Below are 16,572 nucleotides of genomic sequence, written 5' to 3'. Positions count from 1 at the left end.
TTATATAGTTAATGTGTATTATATACTCACATGTATGTGTGTAACTAGATAGATAGAGACAGGTACAGACTGATGAGAGACAGAGATAGAGGTAGAGCCAAAGACAGAGATACACATTGTCACCTAGCACAAGATCCTCATGAAATGTTCCCAGAGAACCGCTACATTTGGCTAAACAGCAGAAGAAGGTGGGGAAGGATTCAGAGAATGGCAAGCACTGAAAACTTCCAGGACCACATGAGGACATTATGCGATAAGCCAGTATCTAAAGGAAGAAAAGGATGCTCAAAACACAATTTCTCTTCTAGAACAGAAATGTCTGGAATCTGGGATAGGCCAGAAGAGCTTACAGTGGGTTGGTCGGTTGGTTGGTTTTTTAGGATACTGAGATGCTCTTGAGTACAGCTGAGTCTTCCTCCAAATACAGAAAGAATTGAACTGATGCAGGTTTTAAAGACACCTCAGTTACTAGTGGCAGAACTTGGACATCAAGAAAATCTGCTTTACAGTATGTTAAACCCAATTCAGCAGATATATCTGACAAGGAAACAATGAAGAAAGCAGTTACGTAGCAGTTATGAAGGCACTGACAAAAGACTTAAGGCAATATGGGGTAAAGTCTGACAGGTAGTGTGGTCTCAGCTCTTAAAGTAACAAAAACTGCATCCTCTTTGGCAAGAGGTGTAGTCTTTAAAACCTGTATTTTATTTTAAAATATGAAATGATCTGATTTAATTGCAGGAGAGTGGAAAATAGAATAGAGTTATCCATATTTCTTCCAGACACACAGCACTATTTTTATCATCTCATACAATTCATCTCTGCATTTATTTGACTTCAGAAAAATAATCTTTTGGTTTTTTCCTTATTACATTATAAGCATTTAATTTGAAAGGCCTACTAATGGGAATGAAATTGTTCTTTCAAAATATATTTTTGGAAGGTCTTTTCTGTGCTAGGTATATTGGAGACCTGCTATTTTGGACATAAATACATTTGCATTCTGTTGAAGCCATTTTCCTGAAGGATCTTATGCAACTGCCTCTAGCTTTAATAAAATAATTATTTATCATCTGACATAAATCTACAAAGTTATACATTTCCACAAATATATTTATCTAACAGGTAAATCATAATAAAATAATACGTTGTCACTGAGAAGTACTATGTATTATTTGCAACTGTGTTTGATTCCCAGGGGAAATAGTCATGTTCTCTAATCACAGATGATATTAAAGATGCTAGTAAAATTATTCAGAGTAATAAAAACCTAGAAGCCTAACGGTTATTTTTTGACAGATATAAATGTACTTTAACTATTTTATCTTAATATTATGTGGTATTTGGCTCTGGGCTACTGTCATTTAATGTAACCAGAAAGAACACAAGTCTATGTCCTTGACATCTGATCACCTACAGATAAGCAGAGATGAGTCATTTTCAAAATCTCTTATTCCATATCTTTCTTGAGGCTTTTCTATGACTCATATGTCATCAACTTTTTAAAAAGTCACAGTCTCTTCTATAGGTATTACTGACAGTAAAAATTCCAGAATCTTTAGCTCCTCTCTTTGTCACAGTACCTCAGATAACCGGAGAGGCTAAAAAGTCACTTAATCCTGGTAGCCCAATAAAATATGATAAAGCTCACTGACTCACAGAAATGTACAAAATCACAGAATTAAAATATTCAGAGATTTTAATCCTTTCTATAAAATCTAATTAGAGTATGTAAACTATAGATTAGCCTAAATAAATTATAAAATATAGTTTTATCCTACGGTCCCTATGTCCCCAGTGGTTCACTCTCAGGGTGGCATCGGGATGACTTCAGGTGGTGCAGGGACTTGGGAGTAAAGGCTGTGGTGAGAAGTTTGTTCTTTCCCTCTGTAATCCTGATGACTTTAAAGAAAAATGATGATTTTCTCGTATTTTATATCCTTTAAGCCATTGTTCCTCAGTCTTTCCACCAGAGAAGCTGGCCTCAGTCTCAGTTTGTTAGGCAAAACTATCTATCTAAAATGTAACATTTTTTAAATTAAACTGGATTTGATTTACAACGTTGTATTAGTTTCAGGTGTACACCATAGTGATTCAATGTTTTTATAGATTTCACACCATTTAAAGTTATTATAATGTACTACTTATTTTCCGTATGCTGTATTTTATATCCTTGTATCTTATTTATCTTATGCCTAGTAATTTATACTCTGAATCTCCTGTCCTTATCTTACCCCTCCCCTCACCCCTCTCCTCACTGGTAAACATTAGTTTGTTCTCTGTCTCTATGATCCTGTTTCTCTTTTGTTATATTCATTTGTTTGTTTTATTTTTTAGATTCTACATATAAGTGAAATGAAATGTAATATTTTAAATTGTATTTGTCTTATGGTTATTGTCTATAACAAATGAAAAAAGATACATATTTTAAAATTAACATAAATAAATTTAAGTAAATCAGAGAAAAATACTATCAGTATACTAAATTAATATGTGAAAATGTCAAAAATCAGAAAATGTAATAAATTATAATACAGAGATATGGAAAATTATAGCAGTGGCAGGTGTATGAGTAAAACTGAGGAAACAATGGCCTATACCTGAGCTGTTCAGTACCGGAGTCACTACCCACATGTGCCCATTGGGCATCTGAAATATGGCCGATCCAGTTCACGATGGTCTAGAAATGTAACATACACACAAGATTTCAAAGACATATTTTATATTGATTACTGGTTTTAATAAGATATTTTGAATATTTACATGAAATAAATGGATATTTTATTAAAATTGATTTCATGTTTCCTCTTTAGTTTTTTAATATGGTTGACTACAAGAAAATGTAAAATTACATTGACATATTGTACTTCTGTTGGATAGCTCTAGCCTAGACAATGACTCTTCAGCATTGTAAGAACACCATAATCTTTTGTTATTTAAGTTTGGCATACTTGAAAATCTTTTAGACTATCCTATAATATGTCTCTGTACAAAATGTCTTTTATAAACCAAGATTTAAAAAATTTCCAATCATAAGACTTAGAATGAAAAAATCCTTTCCTCTGGATTGAGTTATCATTATACTTACTATTTATACATAGCTGGTAAGACAAAATGAATACATAAGAAATATGTTTAAATAAAACAAAATGTTATTGGAAATGTGTCTTAATGAGATGGATGTGGCTTTTTTATTTTTGACTTATTAAAAACTTGTTCACGTATTAAGCAGACAGGAATATAATTTTAATAATATTACATAATATTATGAACCCTTTCTAAGTTATATTAGAGAAGCACAGTTATTTATCATCAAAATAATTTTTATTAATTTATCAGCAAAAGACTCATCTGATAATCCTTTAATTTTATTTTAAAAGAAAAAGTTGAAAAAGGAAGTGATTTACAAATGTAGATGTGTTAGAGTCTTGTCCTTTTCTTTAGTGCTTCAGGTAAGTTTTTCAACCTTGGCCTTTGCATCTTTTCTGTAAGGTCAAGGATGGTCTAAAGATGGTCTTTATCTTTGATGAAGGGCCACATAGGAGACTGTGACAGGGAGACCATGCACGAGGCTTCCACATCAGAAGTGATCACAAGAAGATCAATCTTAGGATAAAGTTCATAAGGAATATAAAGATCTGAACAATTGTTGTCTTTCAAAATTTTCATCTGCCTGCCATTTGGAAAATGTTTGTGTACAGTCACTCCAGTTTGGAAACCCCATCTCTAAAATGGTTTCTTTTCCAAATCACTGAATAAATGAATGAATGAGGAAATGAGGGAAGAAATTCATTGTTATCGCCATTGACTAATTTATATGAACTCTTTACCATAAACTTTATTTGAGCCATATACTTAAAAGTATGGTCATCTTTGAACACCCTTAATACTTTGTCTATATAATTCTTACTGTATTTATCACTTTTTATCCAGATCATAATTATTTTCATTTATATAATATCTTGTACTACAAGAAAGTTACCTGTGGGTATGAACCATTTATAATTCATCAATGCTTATTTAGAGTCCACCTTATTCATGAATTCATGAATTAATTGAGACAGTAGGTAAGCACTGCACAAAAAAAACCAGACCATTCAGGAACTTTTTGTTTTCTCTTTTGAAACTAAATTAGAAACAGAGGAAGAATCATATATGCAGTGATATACACTAGATGCTTTGTGTCAGGTTGTGGTTAATACGATACAATGAAAATTATCCTATGCCAGGTGGTATATTTGTTTCCATCAAGGAACCGACATCTGCACACTATTATTACCTGAAGTCTGTAGTTTACATTAGGATTTTGACTCTTGGTGTTTTACATTCCCTGGGTTTTGACAAATGTAGAATGATACATATCCACTATTACAGTATCATACGGAACAGCTTCACTGTCCTAAAAATCCTAGGTGTACTGCTTATTCATCCCTCCTTCTTCCCAACCACTGGCAACCACTGATCCTTTTACCACCTCCATAATTTTGCCTTTTCCAGAAGATTACATAGTTGGAATCATATAGTATGGAGACTTGTAAGATTATTGCTTCCATTGGTAATGTGCATTTATGTGTCCTCTATATCTTTCCATGGCTTGATAGTTCACTTCTTTTTATCACTGAATCATATTCTGTTGTCTGAATCTACAGTTTATTTGCCCATTCACCTACTGAAGAACATCTTGGTTGCTTCCACAGTGTGACACTCACGAATAAAGCTTCTGTAAACATTCCTATACAGGTTGTTGTGTTTTGTCCCTATACAAGTTTTCAATCTGTTTGGGTAAATGCCAAGGCTTGCATTTAGTAGATCACATATTATCAGTATGTTTAGTTTCATGCAAAAGTGCAAAACTGTATTCCAAAGTGGCTGTACCATTTTGCATTCCCCCCAGCAGTGAATGAGAGTTCCTGCTGCTCCACAGCCTAGTCAGCAGTTGGTGTTGTCAGTGTTCTGAATTTTTACCATTCTAATAGATGAATAATGGTATCTCACTGTTTAATTTACAATATACTAATGGCATATAATTTTGACTGTATTTTCATATACTTGTTTGCCATCTTTTTATCTTCTTTGGTGAGGTATCTGTTCAGGTCTTTTGTTCATTTTTAATTGGATTGTTTGTTTTCTTATTTTTGACTTTTAAGAGTTTTTTGTGTATTATGGATAACAAATATTTATCAGATACATTTTTGCAAAGATTTTCTCCCAGTCTGTGGCTTGTCTTCTCATTCTATTGCCAGCATTTTTCATATTTTTCCACACTATTCTAGCTGCATTATAGTAGCTGGTACATGGATTAGACATCCTGAGAGAATGTTATGAGATTATTTCTAAACTGTCTTCCAACTCTTAACACCTTGGGAAGTGTATTTTTCACACGGCAGTTTAAATTTTTTTTTTTAATTGTAGTATAGTCAGTTTACAATTTTGTGTCAATTTCTGGTGTACAGCATAATGGTTCAGTCATACATATACATATTCATTTTCAAATTCTTTTTCACTATAGGTTACTACAAGATATTGAATATAGTTTCTTGTGCTATACAGAAGAAACTTGTTGTTTATCTATTTTATATCTATTAGTTAGTATCTGCAAATCTCAAACTCCCAATTTATCCTTTCTCACCCCTTCTCCCCTGCCCCCGGTAACCATAAGTTTGTTTTCTATGTCTGTGTGTCTCTTTCTGTTTTATAAATAAGTTCATTTGTGTCTTTTTTTTTTTTGGTTCCACGCATTTTGACATCACAAGTTATCAGAAAGTGTAATAATATAAATAAAAGCTAACAACTCAAGGACATACAAAAACATTCAATATTGAGTTTTTCAAGATTCTGTTGTATGTTAGAAAAACACAATGAAAACAAACATCCCTCCCTCATGTTAATACATTGTTAGATCCTAGCATGCAACAAACTATAAGGTATAAAAGTTGACTAAATTATATATAAAACAGGTAAACACTTTTATACTGTATAGCACAGGGGAACATATTCAAAATCTTATAGTAGCTTATGGTGAAAAAGAATATGAAAATGAGTATATGTATATTCATGTATGACTGAAAAATTGTGCTGTACACCAGAAACTGACACAACATTGTAAACTGACTATAGTTCAATTAAAAGAAAAAGTTGACTAAGAAGAACAGCCTGGATAAAGAAAGTCCATGGTCTAAGAGACCATTAATTTTTCAGGCTGTCATTATTAAACTGTGAAAGACAAGAATATTATGAATAAAATCAGAATGTCCCATTAATTTTCCTGAATGTTTTTCTCAATGATGAAGTGTTGGTTCTAAGAAGCACAGAATGGGACCTGTTAAGGTATGTTGTGAAATGGAGGTTAGTAGAGTAATTATATTTGATTGCTGGGCCTTTTTAAAAGTAAGATCTCTCCCTCCCTTTTTTATAGGTCCCTTCTAAGCATATGATTGAAGGCCACACAGACAGGCACGTTAGTTTTGTATTATTTGCCTAGATTAGCATAGCCTTTTCACAGAAAGCTTTCTATTATTTTCCTGCCAATACAAATACCAAAGACTATTAAGGTAAGAAGAAGCTTCAGGAAAGGCAGATTGCATCTTGTCACAAATCGAAGCAAAATGAGTGAGCTGAAGATATTTCTCTCTGCTGAGATCAGAGTTGTCCCATTAAATAAACACACAAAGAATGGTCTGTTCACCAGACTTGCTGTGGTTAAGACTTTTGAACATTTACACAGCAGCTTAGGTAAATTTCAGTATTGTCACCCATTCTTAAGGTATTTAAACCTACAGTTCTATAGATCTTACAGGAGTACTTCCATTAACTCCTTCAAGTATATTTTTATATAAGAAAGAAATGATACTTGAATCATCCATTATAAAATTGTAACTGATGAAAGAGATGTTTCAAATTATCTAAGCTAGGTATTATGTTAAAAGAAGAAATAATAACTCTAGCAATTCTAAGACTTAACATAGCCAAAAGTAAAACAGAAAGCAGTAGATTTTTTTCTGTGATGCATACGACTGACATAACATCTGCTAATACCAAAGTTTATGGCAGCAACGTTGTTCTGTATTACGTATCACATTGTATATGAATTTCATAGGGCTATGGTAGCAAATTACTACAAACTGTAGAGCATAAATTGTCCCCAGTCAGGATGTCACCAGGGCCACATTCCCTCTGAAGGCTCTAGGACAGAATCTGTCCCAGGACTTTCTCTTAGCTTCTGGTGTTGAAGACAATCCTTGATATTCCTTGGTTTGCAGACACATCACCCAAATCTCTTCCTCCGTCTTTACATAGAGTTCTTCCTGTGTCTCACTGTCTGTTTTCTCTTCTTATAAGGAGACCAGTCGTATTGGAGGAAAGCTCACTCCAGGTAAGTGTCATTTTAACATGAAAACACCTGCAAAGATCTATTTTCTTTCTTCCTTCCTTCCTTCCTTCCTTCTTTCCTTCCTTCCTTCCTTCCTTCCTTCCTTCCTTCCTTCCTTCCTTCCTTCCTTCCTTTCTTTCTTTCTTTCTTTCTTTCTTTCTTTCTTTCTTTCTTTCTTTCTTTCTTTCTTTCTTTCTTTCTTCTTTCCTTTCTCCCTTCCTTCCTTCCTTCCTTTCTTTCTCTTTCTTTCTTTCTTTCTTTCTTTCTTTCTTTCTTTCTTTCTTTCTTTCTTTCTTTCTTTCTTTCTTTCTTTCTCTTTCTTTCTTTCTTTCTTCCTTCCTTCCTTCCTTCCTCCCTTCCTTCCTCCCTTCCTTTCTCTCTCTCTCTCTCTTCCTTTCTTTCCTTCTAAGTACAGTTAATTACAGAGTCAATTTCTAGTGTACAGCACAATGTCCCAGTCTTGCATATACATACATATATTTGTTTTCATAGATGTATTTTCAAACAAAGTTACATTCTGAGATTCCCAACAAGGTCATGAATTTGGGGGCTATACTATTCAATTCAGTTAAAAAAAATATGTATATATAATACATAACCTTTGGATACAGCCCAACTGAGGAAATTTAAGTTCTGGCTCTACTATTAGCTATAATCTAAGACAAGTTATTTCATTTTTCTGATTACATATCAGTCTCTTTATACATAAAATGATGGTAATACCTACTTCGTCAGGATGTTGTAAGGTTTAAAAATGGTATCTGCAAATTGTGAAATAAGTATCTGACACATATAAGGCTCTAAAATATCAACTGTTACTGTTTTTATAATTATTCTTGCTATAAAAGATCACAGAAGCTTCTTTCTATTATGAATACTTTACTGGTAGAGTAGAAAAGAAATACAAATCTTTATCAAAACATATGGAGAATTCTGTAAGTGTCACACTATTGCTTTGATGTTAAAATGTAATCACCGTCCCTTCAGCCTTGCTAACAGTGTACTTCTCAGGATTCAGGTGACTTTGTGAGTGGTAAGTGGAAATACAGTGTCCTCAGGGTCGATTTTGATGACAATACACTATACAGTACTTTACACCACTTCAAGAGAACTATCCTTGTCTTTTTCTCTATATAAATATATTTTTCAGTGTTTGTGAAGAACCAATCAATAGTTATTTATCATGTAACATATTATACTAGGTTATATGAACAACACAGAAATATTATATGATCATAATCACATGGAACTTACAGTTTATTTAAAAGGCAGACTAACATAAAGTAGCAAGCATCCTTAGATAAATTAATTGTAGCTTTAATAAGAAATATACTTCTTTACCAAATAATTTTTGAATTCTTATATTGGGTCAGGCAGTACATTCAGTATTGGGTACATAAAGATGATGAAAATGTTTCCTTCTTCAAAATGCTCTCAGACCAGTGAGAGAAACAAATGAGTGAACAGATCATATCTATAGAATGTTGTTAAGTTTAATGATAAACTAGGAGAGAGTGCTGTATACAGAGATGAATATTTAGATCAAAACAGGAGGGTGCCAAGGCTTCTGGGAGAAGTGACATTGAATTGATTATTGAATGACTAGCAGTAGATAGTACCATAGAGAAAGAACAGAAGACAGGATAAGAATTTTGAGGAAGAGGAAAGAGTGTTTGTGAGAAAACGCACAGGGGTGAAAGATTTGTGAGCATTTAGGAGTTATCCATAGCTCAGGTTGGTAGGCTTAAAAGGCACTGTTGAGAGAAGCTATGCAATGAGTCTTGAGAAAAAAACAAGACCAGATCTTGAAGTGTTTTCAGCATATTAGGATTTGATTTCATACTGTTTGTGTGGACAAACAGAACTGAGGGTTAGAAAACTGAGGAAATTAACATTTATTGGATCTATTTATGTAGGAGTGATTTACATATAAATTATTTCATGCAATCCATATAGCAAATTTGCAAGATGGGTGTTGATGCCATTCTGCAGAGAAGAAAACTGGGTCAAATATATTAAGACATTTTCCCACAGGTAAGTGACAATGACTGATTTGAATGAAATATCCAGATGGCATATCCAGAAGGTTCCAGACATTGTGGATGAATTCGAATACATAATTAATATGAAAGTGCAGTAGTGAAAGGAAAAACACGCTTGTAATTGCGTCTCCTTTTTCCCTCAAATCATTTTTCAAAAATTTGAAAAATGCTAACACATAGGATCAGTTCTAAATTAATGTGTAGTTTGAAGCATCAGAAGTCTGAATTATTTTTCTTAAGGAGTGGTTAAAATTAAAAATGTATTAGAAATAAACAAAGATTTCTTCCTGTGTTTTGTGTTGTAGAGATAAAGAATTTCACAGACAAGCAAAAAACTAAAAGAATTCAGTAATACTAAACCTATGCTGAAAGAAATATTGAAAGGTCTACTCTAAATAGAAAAGAAGCAGGGCACTATAAAAGGAGAAAACTGAAATTGGAAATGTGATAACTACAATGAACTGCAATAGAATAAACATGAAAATGTAAAAGAGGACATCAAAATCATTAAAGGTGGGAGGGGGAGCAAGAAAATATAGATTTGTTTCTTTTTTTCATTCTTTTTAGGATGTGTTTCAGCTTATATGACTACTAGTTTAATGTTAACAGATACAGTAATGAATTAATATACTTGAAAAACAGAGTAAGCATAAACCAAAAGCATGTAATAGAGCCACAAAAGCCAAAAAGAAACCACTATAATACAAAAGAAAATTATCAAACCACAAAAACAAAAATGAAAAGAAAGAAACAAAGAGGAAATAGCAAATCAACTGGTAAACTAAGTTCAAAATGGCTATAAACACATATCTATCAATAATTACCACAAATGTCAAAGGAATAATGCTGCAATCAAAAGACACAGTGTGGAAGATTGGATAATAAAATAAGAACCTACAATATGCTGCATACAACAGACCCACTTTAGGGAGAAGGACATACATAGACTGAAAGTGAGAGTCTGGAAAGAGATATTTCATGTAAATGGAAATGACAAGAAAGCAGGAGTAGCAACACTGATTTCAGACAAAATGGACTTTAAAACAAAGTCCATAAAGAAATATAAAGAAGGGTACTATCTAATGATTAAGGGGGCAATACAAGAGGAGTATGTTACACTTGTTAACATACATGCACCACTATAGGCGCACCTAAATACATAGAGTAAATACTAACAGACGTAAATTGTATGGGAATACAATCATAGTAGGAGAGTTTAACACCCCATTAACATCACTGGACATAGCTTCCAGAGAAAATCAATAAGGCAACTGATACTAAATGACACAATAGAACATTTGGACTTGGTTGATATATTTAGGACATCCCATCCCACCAAAACAGAATATACATTCTTTTCAAGTTGCATGGAACATTCTCTAAGGTAGATCATGTACTCAAGCACAAAAGAAGCTTCAACAATTTTCAGAGGACAGAGATTATTTCAAGCATCTTTTCTGACTGCAGTGCTGTGAAACTAGAAATCAACCACAGATAAACACAGGAGAAAAAGAAGACAGCATGGAGATAAAAAAGACAGCATGGAGATTAAACAACATGTAACTGAAAAACCCATAGGTCAATGATTATATCCAAAAAAAAAAAAAAAAAAAAAGCTGAAACAAATGACAATGAAAACAAAACCACACAAAATATGTGGGATGCTGCAAACGTAGTCCTAAGAGAGAAGTTCATAGCAATACAGGCCTTCCTCAAAAAATAAGAACAATCTCAAGTAAACAACCTAACCAATCACCTAAAAGAATTAAAAAAAGAAGAGCAAACAAAACCTAAAGTTAGCAGGAGGAAGGAAATAATAAAGATTAGGCAGGAAATAAAATAAAGATTTTAAAAAACAATAGAAAAATTTAATCAAACCAAGAGCTTTTTAAATTTTTTTTTAAATTTTGTAAACAAAATTGACAAACCTCTAGCCAGGCTTACCAAGAAGAACAGAGAGAGAACACAAATAAACAAAATAAGAAAGGAAAATGGAGAAATTAAAACCAATTTCACAGAAAGACACAAAAATCAAAAGAGAATACTATGAACAACTATATAGAAACAAATCGGACAACCTAGAAGAAACAGATAAGTTTTTGGAAACATACAGTCCACCAAGACTGAATCAAGAAGAAACAGACCAACTGAACAGATTGATCACCAGAAATTAAACAGAATCAGGAATAAAAAAAAACTTCCCTACAAACTAAAGTCCAGGATCAGAAGGCTTCACTGGGGAATTCTATCAAACATACAAAGAACTCATAACAATCTTTTTCAAACTCTTCTAAAAAACTGAAAAAGAGAGAGTACTCCCAAGCTCATTCTATGAAGCCACCATCACACTGATATCAAAGCCAGACAAAGACACTACCAAAAAAGAAAATTATAGGCCCATATCACAGATGAATATAGATGCAAAAATCCTCAACAAAATATTAGCAAACAAATCCAATAGCACATTAAAAAGATCACACCATGCTCAAATTGGATTCATCCCAGGGACACAAGGATGGCTCAACATAAGCAAAGCAATCAATGTGGTACACCACATCAACAAGAGAAAGGACAAAAACCACATGATTATCTCAACAGATGCAGAAAAAGCATTTAATAAAATTCAACACCATTTATGACAAAAACTCTTACCAAAGTGGGTACAGAGGAACATATCCCAACATAATAAAAGCTATTTATGATAAACACACAGCCAGCATAATACTCAACGGTGAAAAACTGAAAGCCTTCCCACTAAAATCTGGAACAAGACAAGGATGCCCACCCTCACCATGTCTATTCAACAGTCTTGGAAGTCCTAGCCACAGCAACTGGGCAAGAAAAAGAAATAAAAGGGATCCAAATATGAAGAGAAGACGTAACATTTTCACTCTATGTGGATGACATGATACTGTATATAAAAATCCCTAAAAGCTCAACACAAGAACTACTAGATCTGATAAAAGAATTCAGCAAGGTAACAGGATACAAGAGTGGCAAACAAAAATTGGTTGCATTTCTTTACACTAACAATGAATTAGCAGGAAAAGAAAGTAAAGAAACAATCCCTTTTAAAATTGCATCCAAAACAGTAAAATACTAAGAATAAATCTGACCAAGGAGATGGAAGACTTATACATGTAGAACTACAAAACACTCATTAAGGAAATTAAAGATAACTTCAATAAGTCAAAAGATAGCCCGTGCTGTTGGATTGGAAGAATCAATATTGTTAAAATGGACATTCTGCCCAAAGGAATCTACAGATTTAATTCAAATTACCCATGACAGTTTTCACACACCTAGAACAATTTTAAACTTTATATGAAATCACAAAAGACCCAGAATAGCCAAAGCAGTAGTGAAGAAAAAGAATGAAGTTGGAAGAATAACCCTCCCAGACTTCAGACAACACTGCAGAGCAATCACACAGAATGGTGGTGGCATAAAAACAGACATATGGATCAATGCAATAGAACAGAGAGCCCAGAAATGAACCCACAGACCTATGGTCAACTAATCTTCAACAAAGGAGGCAAGAATATACAATGGAGAAAGACAGTCTCTTCAGCAAGTGGTGTTAGGAAAACTGCATAGGAACATGTAAATCAATGAAGTTAGAACAATCCCTCACACCATATACAAAAATAAACTCAAAATGGCTTAAAGACTTAAGCATAAGATAAGACACTATAAATCTTAGAAAAAAACATAGGAAAAACACTTGCAGACATAAATCTTAGCAGTGTTCTTCTAGGGCAGTCTACCCAGGCAATAGAAATAAAAGCAAAAATTAAGAAATGGGACCTAATTAAACTCTTAAGCTTTTGCACAGCAAAGGAAACCGTAAGCAAAACAAAACTACAACCTACAAAACGGAAGAAAGTATTTGCAAATAATGAGACTGACAAAGGCTTAATTTCCAGAATACATAAACAGCTCATACAGCTTAATAAGAAAAAAACAATCAACCCAATCCAAAAGTGGTCAGAAGACCTAAACAAGCAATTGTCCAATGAAGACATAAAATGGCCAATAAGCACATGAAAAAATGCTCAATATCACTAATTATCAGAGAAATGTAAATAAGAACTACAATGAGGTATCACCTCACACCAGTCAGAATGGTCATCATTCAGAAGTCCACAAACAATAAATGCTGGAGAGGGTGTGGATAAAAGAAACCCTCCTACACTGCTGGTGGGAATGTAGTTTGGTGCAGCCATTATGGACAACAGTATGGAGATTCCTCTAAAAACTAAAAATAGACTTACCATGTGATCCAGCGATCCCACTTCTGGGTATATATCCAGAAGGAACTTTAACTTGCAAAGATACATACACCTCAATGTTCATAGCAGCACTATGTACAATAGCCAAGACATGGATACAACCTAAATGTCCATCAACAGGTGATTGGATAAAGAAGCTGTGGCACACTTATACAATTGAATCCTACTCAGCCATAAAAAAGAATAAAATAATGCCATTTGCAACAACAGGAATGGACATGGATATTGTCATTCTAAGTGAAATAAGCCAGAAAAAGAAAGAAAAATGCCATATGATATCACTCATATATGGAATATAAAAAGAAAAGAAAGGATAGTATGGACTCATCTACAAAACAGAAATAGACTTGCAGACATAGTAAACAATCTTATGGTTATGGAGGAAAGGGGGTCAAGATAAAATTTGGGAGTGTCAGATTTGCAAACACTAGGCACTGTACCTAAAGATAGAAAAAAAGGTTTCTTCTGTATAGCACAGGGAACTTTATTCAGTATCTTGTAATAACCTTTAATGAAAAAGAATTTGAAAATTAATATGTGTATATATGTGCATGACTGGGACATTGTGTTATACACCAGAAATTGACACAGTGTAAGTGACTGTACTCCAAAAAAAAAAAAAAGAAAGAAAGAATTGTCAGCAGGATCACCTTCAAATATGTAGAATGGAAAATCTTAATTTATTACTGTGGGCAAGGAAGGGGCAATTGTATGTATATGGTAACTGTATTTTGCTTATATGAGAAAAATGTAAAAAAAAAATTATGCCAGTATAAACATTTTAACTTTTTTTTTGCTAGGTATAATAAAATTACAAAAAAAAAAAAACTATATCAAAAATATTTTTGCAAGTAATTGAAATGCAGCCTATATTATTATGTAGATCAGAAAGTGTTTAGACAGTCATATATTAATATACTGCTGTAAGAATGTGGGGGTGAAGAGACTCTAAATAAGGTTGTACAAAAAAGGTTTTATCACCCAACTTACAAAGAGAGTGCTGGGTAAATTCCTGTTAGGGTGAAAATGCAAAATTTTTGAAAAGTCCAAAAGTTAATATATTAAATTTGACATATCTTATATTTCCCATTTAAATGCACATTTCCTTTGGGGGAAAAATGACAAATTGATGAAGAAAACTATCACCTTGTCCTACACAACCTTTAATTGTGAGAGACAAACATCTCACTTTAACTCACTTCTTGTAAGAGGGGAGGTTAATAGTTAAGTTAGTTAATTGATTGAAAGGCCAAATTGAATTTTGTCTAGGCCAGCCTTAATGCAAACTTTGATAGCAAATAGTTCAGTTTAGCTTGCTAACCACCTTTCTAGAAGCAGAAACAGATGCTCTAGGCTAGAGAATGCTCACAAAAGATTTTACTGTGTTGAAGAAGTGTGAATATAAATTGTACCTTATCTCTGATGTTTTAAGAGGGAATTTTCTCAGAGATTATGTTTAGAAAGATATTGTTCCTGTGATGAGCATAAATGCTCAAAGTTAATTTCCCTATCACAAGTGATACTTCTATTTCTTCTGTCTCTTATGGAATAGCTTATATGGACTATTTAGTTACATTTTGGCAATAAGGAGTCTTTCTTTGGGGGAAAACATAATTTAATATATTATCAATTGTGTTTTCATTGATAGGAGAGGTAAGAGTGATAGAACAGAACACCTTCAAGTCTGTCAAACTTCAGTCACATGGTTCCTGGATCCTACATATCAATCTGACAGAATTATAATATTGCAACAGTGGCTGGTGATAGGTTTGTGCTGTATAGTGAAACAGAAATCATAGTTCAGGTATAAAAATTGTAACCACTGAAATTCTCTTACCCCAATTTCAAAGAACCATTTCTTATTTAGAAGTAGAATCAATATTAAACATTACATTAAAAACTCCAAATATTTTGTAGTGAAGAGACTCAGAATATTAGTATAAGGAGGAAAATATCTCAAAATATATAACTGCAATGTAGATTTACAATTACTATGGAGATCAAACTATTTCTAGGCAAATTGAAAGAGATTTGCATTTCTCTGAGCACAAGCTAACCCACTATACTTGTGATGCCAGAATTAAAGCTTTTTGTTTTTTTAATCATGTATCCATCCAAAAGTGAGCAAGCTTTTTGAGTCTAATTGGGTGTACTGCCCTTGACTTTTGACTTTCACTTGTGTATCCACAGCAGGTGGTCAAGTTTCAACATCTCCCAGCCAGTGGGAAGGAGAAAGTCAACACTCTGTGGTTTTAACGTCAAGAACTAGCAGTGATATTCAAATCCTATTAGCCAGAGCACAGTTATATGGCTACACTCAGCTGTGAGGGAGACTGGGTGTGGCGGCAGCATCTAAGCTGTCTCCCAAGGATTCCTACTGGAAACCATCATAATATAATACACAATTAAAACGTACTTGCTTTAGATATAAAAATATAGTTGGAAATATAAAGCTGATTGACCTTTTGACCCATAATTAAGAAAGCTCTGTTTGATTTGAAAGAGTGCTGTCTGGTCCAAACAGCCTTTTATATTCTTTCAAAATGTTTACTACATTTAAAAAGATCTAGCTTCAAGCTGGGAGCATTCTCGGGAGAGAAACAGAAAATTTATCTGAAAAGATAAGATCGGGCCACAGGGGTCTCAGGTGTTCTTCTTGGGTATTTTAATACCAGCTAATTTTTATTGAGTGTGTACGATGTGTCTTGCCCTGTTCTAAGTACTCACCACATAGTAACTAACTTAATCCTCCCAAGGACCCTTTGAGTAGGTGCTGCTGCTGCCCTATTAGGGATGAGGAAACTGAAACTTAATGGGGTAAAATAGTTTTCTATGAAATAATAAGTGAAGTTCATGAAGCATAGAAGAA

General features: G+C 33.4%; 1 protein-coding gene across 1 annotated transcript in view; it reads right to left on the bottom strand.

The window, feature by feature from the left end:
* Positions 1-16,572, bottom strand: part of CNTN5 (contactin 5) — a 1,016,845-nt gene that overhangs the window by 431,694 nt on the left and 568,579 nt on the right. The gene's annotated exons all lie outside the window — the stretch shown is intronic.

Source organism: Camelus bactrianus, chromosome 10 (assembly GCF_048773025.1).
Source record: "Camelus bactrianus isolate YW-2024 breed Bactrian camel chromosome 10, ASM4877302v1, whole genome shotgun sequence".
Lineage (NCBI taxonomy): Eukaryota > Metazoa > Chordata > Mammalia > Artiodactyla > Camelidae > Camelus > Camelus bactrianus.
The sequence above is the reverse complement of the archived record's forward strand: the minus strand, read 5'-3'. Positions and strand labels throughout refer to the sequence as shown.